This window comes from Cyclopterus lumpus, chromosome 19 (assembly GCF_009769545.1).
Source record: "Cyclopterus lumpus isolate fCycLum1 chromosome 19, fCycLum1.pri, whole genome shotgun sequence".
Lineage (NCBI taxonomy): Eukaryota > Metazoa > Chordata > Actinopteri > Perciformes > Cyclopteridae > Cyclopterus > Cyclopterus lumpus.
Genome location: NC_046984.1, coordinates 11299417 through 11308569, shown reverse-complemented (window position 1 = coordinate 11308569; position 9153 = coordinate 11299417). Strand labels below are relative to the sequence as shown.

General features: G+C 40.1%; 1 long non-coding RNA gene across 1 annotated transcript; it reads left to right on the top strand.

Annotated features, from left to right (window-relative positions):
- Positions 1–3370: 3370 nt before the first annotated feature.
- Positions 3371–3864, top strand: LOC117749058. The gene is made up of 3 exons (XR_004611680.1): positions 3371–3443; positions 3547–3628; positions 3812–3864. It is a non-coding gene; the product is annotated as an uncharacterized LOC117749058 (long non-coding RNA).
- Positions 3865–9153: the final 5289 nt, after the last annotated feature.

Below are 9153 nucleotides of genomic sequence, written 5' to 3'. Positions count from 1 at the left end.
GTTCATGCTTGTTGAGATGGAGCTGCAACATCAGCCTCATCAGCATTTCTGATCATAGCTACAAATATTTTTTTTTATTAAAGCTATATTCAAGAATGTTAATGCTATAATTCTGTATTTTCAGCAGTTACATTTCAGTACAGAGAGATTAACTCTTGAGTTTGTTTTATGTGAACTGGCTCAATTTCAACAGGTTATGTCAACAACACAGCGACCTATCAGGAAACAGACACATACAGTTACAACACATGTTGTGTTTTGTGATATGTCTTGTTTGTTATGGTGTTACTATCTATTGGCTTAATAATATACTGAACCAAACAGTGCGTTTCCTGAAAGTCAGTGGTGTAATAGTTTTTTCCAGATAACAATTTCAGAGCCAGTAATACACGGGATAGTCCCAAGTAATGCAACAATTAATCAAAAAGAGTGGATAAAAAGGAAGCCAAGGTACAATTCAACAATTCAACAGCTGAGATAACTTCATGTTTTTGAATATTTGGATTATAAAGGTGCTCTTATATTCAATTACAACCACATGGTTTCTAATCCTCTCACCCTTCCCACCTCTTTTTATACAGAGACTTGGGTGCAGCAGAGACGTGAAAACATGAATACTGTGATTCTTGCTCTTCAGTATTGTTGGTTGTCACCCTGAGTGAGTTAACTGGCACACCTGCGTTCTATTTGACCAAATAAAAATAATGTAGGATAACAACCACTCTACCTGGCGTTGTTTTAAATAAAGTTCTGGAAATATCAAAAAGTTTAAAATTGATAGAAGCACTTAGATCTACGCAGTCAGATGAACCACGTATGCTCCGATGAAGGTCCTGTCACACCTGTATGTCAAGTTGGGTTTTTGTCTCCATGTTTGTTTTGTGACATCCTGTTTTATTTTGGAAATTAACTCTCCTTTCGTTTCAGGTTCCGTGCCCTTCCTCTTGTGTCACCAGTCTGATTGTCTTCCCTGATTCCTGATTGTGTCCACCTGTTTCCCCACTTCCCTCATGTGTACTTATAGTCTGTGTCTCCCCTTGTCCTGTGCCAGTGTGTCTGATCCCTCGTCCTGCACACACGCCTAGTCTGTGGAACCATTTATTCTGTTGCTGCGTGACACATAGAATCAAATCACTGATTTGAAATCAGCACTATTCAATATACTTGCATTACATTCATATGACATGCTGGGTAACAGCAAGGATACCACAAGATAGGACACAATATACGTTGACACAACCACGTTGACATGACACGACCACGTTGACACGACCACGGTCAAAAACTGTTTGCTTGTGGATACAATCAGCTGTCAGTCGGCTTAAACAGCTGGAGAGACTTATGATGGAGTTTGTGTCTGAACACATGATCAGTGTAACGGAATTGTTTTCTGGTCCGGACAGTTTTTAGTGAACATTTTAGTAAAGAAATCCACTTAAAATATTAATTACAATGATGTTTTCAGTTGATTTAATGGTGTTAAACTACTACTTATACTAATAAAGACACAGTTATCATCACTGTCTGAGTGGAGATGTTTTCTCTCAGTCTGTTTCCTGTTAAACAAACTGCATTGAGTATAGTGTGTGGTATATACTGTCTTCTGTGTCCTGCTTATACGTGCAGGATCGATTTATACCGGCTGAATGCGTTTGTCTGATTAATTAATTATTTGCATCTGTATGTTTTGAAATTATGGTGTGACGTCATTATAAAATAACCCACAATATGATTATGGTTTCTTTTCTGCGGTGGAATTAATTGTTTAGGCTCAATGTTTCAGGTGAAACTGAAATTATATAACTCATCAAACACACTCGGGAATGATCAGCCTCACGTGACTGAATGTATTGATGATGAATGATGTAAAACGTGTTTCCTCTCTCCAGCTCTCTGACTTTAATTATATCCAAACAAAATGTATTGAGGGCAATAACAGATCAAGAAAAGACAAATCGTGTTAATGTGCCACCGTGTGTTACATTACAGTACATTTAACTGACGCTCTTATGCAAAGCGACTTACAATAAGTGCATTCAACCATGAGTACAAACTCAGAACAACAAGAATCGAGAAAGTATAATTTCTTCAATGAAGTTAAACTACAAAGTGCCATCAGTAAGAGACATTTAAGTGCTACTAAAGTGCTACTACGGCACTACCTTCCCTATTCAAGGTATAGTCCAAAAAGATGTGTTTTTAGTTTCCGGCGGAAGGTGTAGAGACTTTCTGCTGTCCTGATGTCAATGGGGAGCTCGTTCCACCAATGAGGAGCCAGCACAGCAAACAGTCGTGACTTTGTTGAGTGTTTAGCTCGTAGTGACGGAGCTACGAGTCGATTGGCAGAAGCCGAGCGAAGTAACGAGTTGGGTTGTGAGGTTTGACCATGTCCTGGATGTAGACCGGACCCGATCTGTTCACAACACGGTACGCAAGTACCAATGTTTTGAAGCGGATGCGGGGGCCACCGGTAACCAGTGAAGGTCGCGGAGGAGCGGAGTAGTGTGGGTAAACTTCGGGAGGTTAAAGACCAGTCGAGCTGCTGCATTCTGGATGAGCTGTAGAGGTCGAATGGCATCAGCAGGTAGACCTGAAGGAGGGAGTTACAGTAGTCTAGACACGAGATGATCAGAGCCTGGACCAGAACCTGTGCCGCCTTCTGAGTGAGAAGAGGTCGTATTCTCCTGATGTTGTACAGCATGTACCTACAGGAGCGTGTTGTTGTGGTAATGTTGACAGTCAAGAAGAGTTGACTGTCAAGTGTCACACCGAGGTTCCTGGCAGTCGGAGTCAACACTGAGTTGTTGAAGGTAATAGTCAGGTCCTGGGTGGGAGAGCCTTTTCCTGGAGGGAACTGCATGTCCAAATGTACTGCGTTTCCCTCAAAGATAAAAGAAAGCAACAAAATGACATTATAGCTCCAACAGTTACTATAAGGTTTCTTTGCTTTAGATTATTAATCTTTGGATCTCACTAACTCAGTTTGTTAGGGCGGTGAAATTTAAATCATCCTTTTGCAACATTTCTTTAAACTGCCTTCTACATGAAGGCTTTAATGTTTCATATTGTCACCCTCTGTACAGTTTTTCTTTAATTTTTCATTTACCATAATTTCTCATTTCCCATTACAAGTTTGCTTTGTCTGTCTGATAATTTTCATTCAAGTTTGTTTTTGTTGCAAAACACAGTCCACTTCCTATAAATATTCAGTAGTTTTTAGTCACACCTCTTGGAAATATTCCAGTAATTATACCTTTTTGTTTGTGATGTTTTTTATAATCCAATAATGGTGCTATTTCAACATTGTATATTGACCTCCAAAATGATAGTGTGCCAAATGTCACTCGTCACCTTGATTGCTCAACAAGTCCACATAAAAAGGAAGCTAGCAGCCTGGCAGCACACATCGGAGCTATCAATACTCCAGCAGGACGACTAACAAGGTGAGATATCTTTAAGTGTTTTCATATGTGCATGATAAAAGTGCTCCCAGCTAAATATGTCATTTGATTTCTAACACTTTTCCATCTTGTTTTATTCATGCAGAGATCGGTGTACACTGTACAGACAGGTTCAAACATGAAGACTGTGATTCTTGCTCTTCTGGTATTGGTGGTTGTGAGCCAGGGTAAGTTCATGTACGAGAAACACAACAAACCTGCAATGTACTTCAAAACCAGCCACAATAATCTGCAGCTGATTACTGTAAATTAATTTAATGTATGTCTGGTTTTAAAGCTTTAGAATAATGGGGTTTGGCAAATGTAGCAGGAGTTTGTATACAATGGCTGAACATTGTTTTTCTCTACAGGTGAAGCCTTGAGGTGTAATTGTGAAGGCACCTTTGTGAAATGTTCAGACCCTGTTGTGACCTGTTATGGACCTGATGCACGCTGTGGCCACATCATTCTTCGTCCTGAACCCGGCAAGTTCACGCTGCTCCCTCCGTGTGCTGTTCAGATAAAAAACAAAGAGGCGAAACAATCATTTTAAATCAGTTTAGTCATTCATTAAATACTTGCAGTAGTCGTCTCATAATACATCCTGTCTTTTCTCCTGTTTTCACAGAACTCGTCTATACCAAGGGTTGCATGACGAAAGCTTCCTGCAGGCAGCAACTTATAACAAGACGCAAACCTGGCATCTGCTGCAGCGAGGATCTTTGCAACTGATAAATGTACATGCAAAAAATAAAAAGAATCAAGCAACATATCTTCCAGTAATAATAATAATAATCTACTCTCATGTACGTTTGCATTGCCATAATAAATATTATTATGTTGTAACTTTTGTCCTTTTTAAAACATTTTCTAATGGTAATTTTATGGTGGCCAAAATGATACGTAAATATAATCAGTGGTGGAAGAAGTACTGAGTTATTTAACATAAAAGTGACAATACCAATGAAATACTCTTTTTAAATCAAAATATACTTAAAGTACACAATGTGCATGTATATATTCCTGGATTAAAATACATACATGTCTTTGGGCTGTGGGGGAAGGCCGGGAAGCCGGAGAGGACCCAGGCTGACAGGCTGAGAACATGCACACTCCACACAGAAGGACCGCCCAGAGCCCCTCATGCTGTGAGGCAAACCCACATTAATCATCTTTTTCATGAATGAACTGCTCTTGAAAAGATTGTTTAGCACATTTTTAAGCTTCTTTGAGTTTATCACTGATAAAGCAATTTTAGAACCGCTGACGAGGCTCTGCCGAGTGTTCTTTTTCTCTTTCACATTGCACCACCTTCTGGTAGACGAGATGTGGTAGAGTGTGTATTTGACTTCATGGTGTAGTGATAATGTATTCATGATAATCCATTGAAAAGTGTTTTGTCGCCCAGTTTCCCTTTGCAAGGGGAGGGGATAATGTTCCCAAACCACGATATACGTTTCAGATGACATTTAATCTGATTGTTCACATAATTTAGGGGTCAATACTTACTTAGAATGTGCTCACATCTCCTGGGAAATTACATTAGGGTCTATTCATGAAATCAATATTCACAAATGTACAGGTGAAGAAGAAGTAGAGTTTTCTTTATTACAAAAGGTGACTGTAGTGACTTTAATATATAACCAGTTCAATCTTAAAGCCACTGGGGGGCGAACGGGAGAACCTGTTCGGATGCGGGTTCTGCCACAAACATCACTTCCTGGCTGGTGTCTCTTTCGGTCTGTGGAACCATTTATTCTGTTGCTGCGTGACACATAGAATCAAATCAGCACTATTCAATATACTTGCATTACATTCATATGACATGCTGGGTAACAGCAAGGATACCACAAGATAGGACACAATATACGTTGACACAACCACGTTGACATGACACGACCACGTTGACACGACCACGGTCAAAAACTGTTTGCTTGTGGATACAATCAGCTGTCAGTCGGCTTAAACAGCTGGAGAGACTTATGATGGAGTTTGTGTCTGAACACATGATCAGTGTAACGGAATTGTTTTCTGGTCCGGACAGTTTTTAGTGAACATTTTAGTAAAGAAATCCACTTAAAATATTAATTACAATGATGTTTTCGGTTGATTTAATGGTGTTAAACTACTACTTATACTAATAAAGACATAGTTATCATCACTGTCTGAGTGGAGATGTTTTCTCTTAGTCTGTTTCCTGTTAAACAAACTGCATTGAGTATAGTGTGTGGTATATACTGTCTTCTGTGTCCTGCTTATACGTGCAGGATCGATGTATACCGGCTGAATGCGTTTGTCTGATTAATTAATTATTTGCATCTATATGTTTTGAAATTATGGTGTGACGTCATTATAAAATAACCCACAATATGATTATGGTTTCTTTTCTGCGCTGGAATGAATTGTTTAGGCTCAATGTTTCAGGTGAAACTGAAATTATATAACTCATCAAACACACTCGGGAATGATCAGCCTCACGTGACTGAATGTATTGATGATGAATGATGTAAAACGTGTTTCCTCTCTCCAGCTCTCTGACTTTAATTATATCCAAACAAAATGTATTGAGGGCAATAACAGATCAAGAAAAGACAAATCGTGTTAATGTGCCACCGTGTGTTACATTACAGTACATTTAACTGACGCTCTTATGCAAAGCGACTTACAATAAGTGCATTCAACCATGAGTACAAACTCAGAACAACAAGAATCGAGAAAGTATAATTTCTTCAATGAAGTTAAACTACAAAGTGCCATCAGTAAGAGACATTTAAGTGCTACTAAAGTGCTACTACGGCACTACCTTCCCTATTCAAGGTATAGTCCAAAAAGATGTGTTTTTAGTTTCCGGCGGAAGGTGTAGAGACTTTCTGCTGTCCTGATGTCAATGGGGAGCTCGTTCCACCAATGAGGAGCCAGCACAGCAAACAGTTGTGACTTTGTTGAGTGTTTAGCTCGCAGTGAAGGAGCTACGAGTCGATTGGCAGAAGCCGAGCGAAGTGAACGAGTTGGGTTGTGAGGTTTGACCATGTCCTGGATGTAGACCGGACCCGATCTGTTCACAACACGGTACGCAAGTACCAATGTTTTGAAGCGGATGCGGGCGGCCACCGGTAACCAGTGAAGGTCGCGGAGGAGCGGAGTAGTGTGGGTAAATTTCGGGAGGTTAAAGACCAGTCGAGCTGCTGCATTCTGGATGAGCTGTAGAGGTCGAATGGCATCAGCAGGTAGACCTGCCAGGAGGGAGTTACAGTAGTCTAGACACGAGATGATCCGAGCCTGGACCAGAACCTGTGCCGCCTTCTGAGTGAGAAGAGGTCGTATTCTCCTGATGTTGTACAGCATGTACCTACAGGAGCGTGTTGTTGCGGTAATGTTGGCAGTCAAGAAGAGTTGACTGTCAAGTGTCACACCGAGGTTCCTGGCAGTCGGAGTCAACACTGAGTTGTTGAAGGTAATAGTCAGGTCCTGGGTGGGAGAGCTTTTTCCTGGAGGGAACTGCATGTCCAAATGTACTGCGTTTCCCTCAAAGATAAAAGAAAGCAACAAAACTACATTCACTAACAATGACCACGCTAGTAGCAATATGAGTTTGAATGGTTTATTGCGAAAGTTATGAAACGGAAAAGGGGTCGAGGGGTGAGGGATGATGGGATGAAGGGATGTAGGGATGGGGTCGAGGGGGAAGGGATGGAGGTCGAGGGGTAAGAGGTAAGGGAAGAAGAGGGGGCAGAGGGAAGAAAGAGAGGGAAGGTCGGCGGGGTCCCCGTGACTGGTGGGAACGGGGGAATGGAGACTCGTGGATGGGGGTAGTCTTGTCTGAAGCTTCGGAGATCGGAGTCCCCCGTTGTTCCTGTGAGAGGGAGAGAACAATATGTTAGAAACAAAGGGGTTGGGGGGAGGGATGTGGAGACAGAGTCAAGGTGGGATGAACAGGTGTGCTGGACTTAAGTACTTAAGTGCACCGGAAGTGAGCTGCTTTCGGGGCGTGGTCATTGTTCCCGAACTAAGTTCTGTAAAACTACATTTATAGCTCCAACAGTTACTATAAGATTTCTTTGCTTTAGATTATTAATCTTTGGATCTCACTAACTCAGTTTCTTAGGGCGGTGAAATTTAAATCATCCTTTTGCAACATTGCTTTAAACTGCCTTCTACATGAATTCTTTAATGTTTCATATTGTCACCCTCTGTACAGTTTTTCTTTAATTTTTCATTTACCATACTTTCTCATTTCCCATTACAAGTTTGCTTTGTCTGTCTGATAATTTTCATTCAAGTTTGTTTTTGTTGCAAAACACAGTCCACTTCCTATAAATATTCAGTAGTTTTTAGTCACACCTCTTAGAAATATTCCAGTAATTATACCTTTTTGTTTGTGATGTTTTTTATAATCCAATAATGGTGCTATTTCAACATTGTATATTGACCTCCAAAATGATAGTGTGCCAAATGTCACTCGTCACCTTGATTGCTCAACAAGTCCACATAAAAAGGAAGCTAGCAGCCTGGCAGCACACATCGGAGCTATCAATACTCCAGCAGGACGACTAACAAGGTGAGATATTTTTAATTGTTTTCATATGTGCATGATTGCTCCCAGCTAAATATGTCATTTGATTTCTAACACTTTTCCATCTTGTTTTATTCATGCAGAGATCGGTGTACACTGTACAGACAGGTTCAAACATGAAGACTGTGATTCTTGCTCTTCTGGTATTGGTGGTTGTGAGCCAGGGTAAGTTCATGTACGAGAAACACAACAAACGTGCAATGTACTTCAAAACCAGCCACAATAATCTGCAACTGATTACAGTAAATTAATATTATGTGTGTCTGGTTTTAAAGCTTTAGGACAATCGGGTTTGGCAAATGTAGCAGGAGTTTGTATACAATGGTTGAACATTATTTTTCTCCACAGGTGAATCCTTGAAGTGTTATTGTGAAGGCACCTATATGCATTGTGCAGAGCCTTTTTCGACCTGTTCGTGATGCACGCTGTGGCCATCATTCTTCGTCCTGAACCCGGCAAGTTCACGCTGCTCCCTCCGTGTGCTGTTCAGATAAAAAACAAAGAGGCGAAACAATCATTTTAAATCAGTTCAGTCATTCATTAAATACTTGCAGTAGTCGTCTCATAATACATCCTGTCTTTTCTCCTGTTTTCACAGAACTCGTCTATATCAAGGGTTGCATGACGAAAGCTTACTCCGTACAGAAAATTAATAGGCAGATCTGGCCTCTGCTGCAGCGAGGATCTTTGCAACGGATGAATGTACATGCAAAAAATAAAAAGAATCAAGCAACATATCTTCCAGTAATAATAATAATGCACTCTCATGTATTGTGTATGTTTGCATTGCCATAATAAAGATCATTCAGTTGTAACTTTTGTCCTTTTTAAAACATTTTCTAATTTTATGGTGGGCAAAATTATACGTAAATATAATCAGTGGTGGAAGAAGTATTCAGTTATTTAACATAAAAGTGACAATACCAATGAAATACTCTTTTTAAAATCAAAATGTACTTAAAGTACACAATGTGCATGTATATATTCCTGGATTAAAATACATACTACAAACAAAAAAGTAGAGTGCTTAAGTGTATGTACTTTCCTACTGCTTGACGTTTTTTTTAGCAGTGAGTTTGCTTCTTCTGGCTCTACTTCTGCAATTTCATTGGCTGTCAAAGTGCATCACATGACGGACGA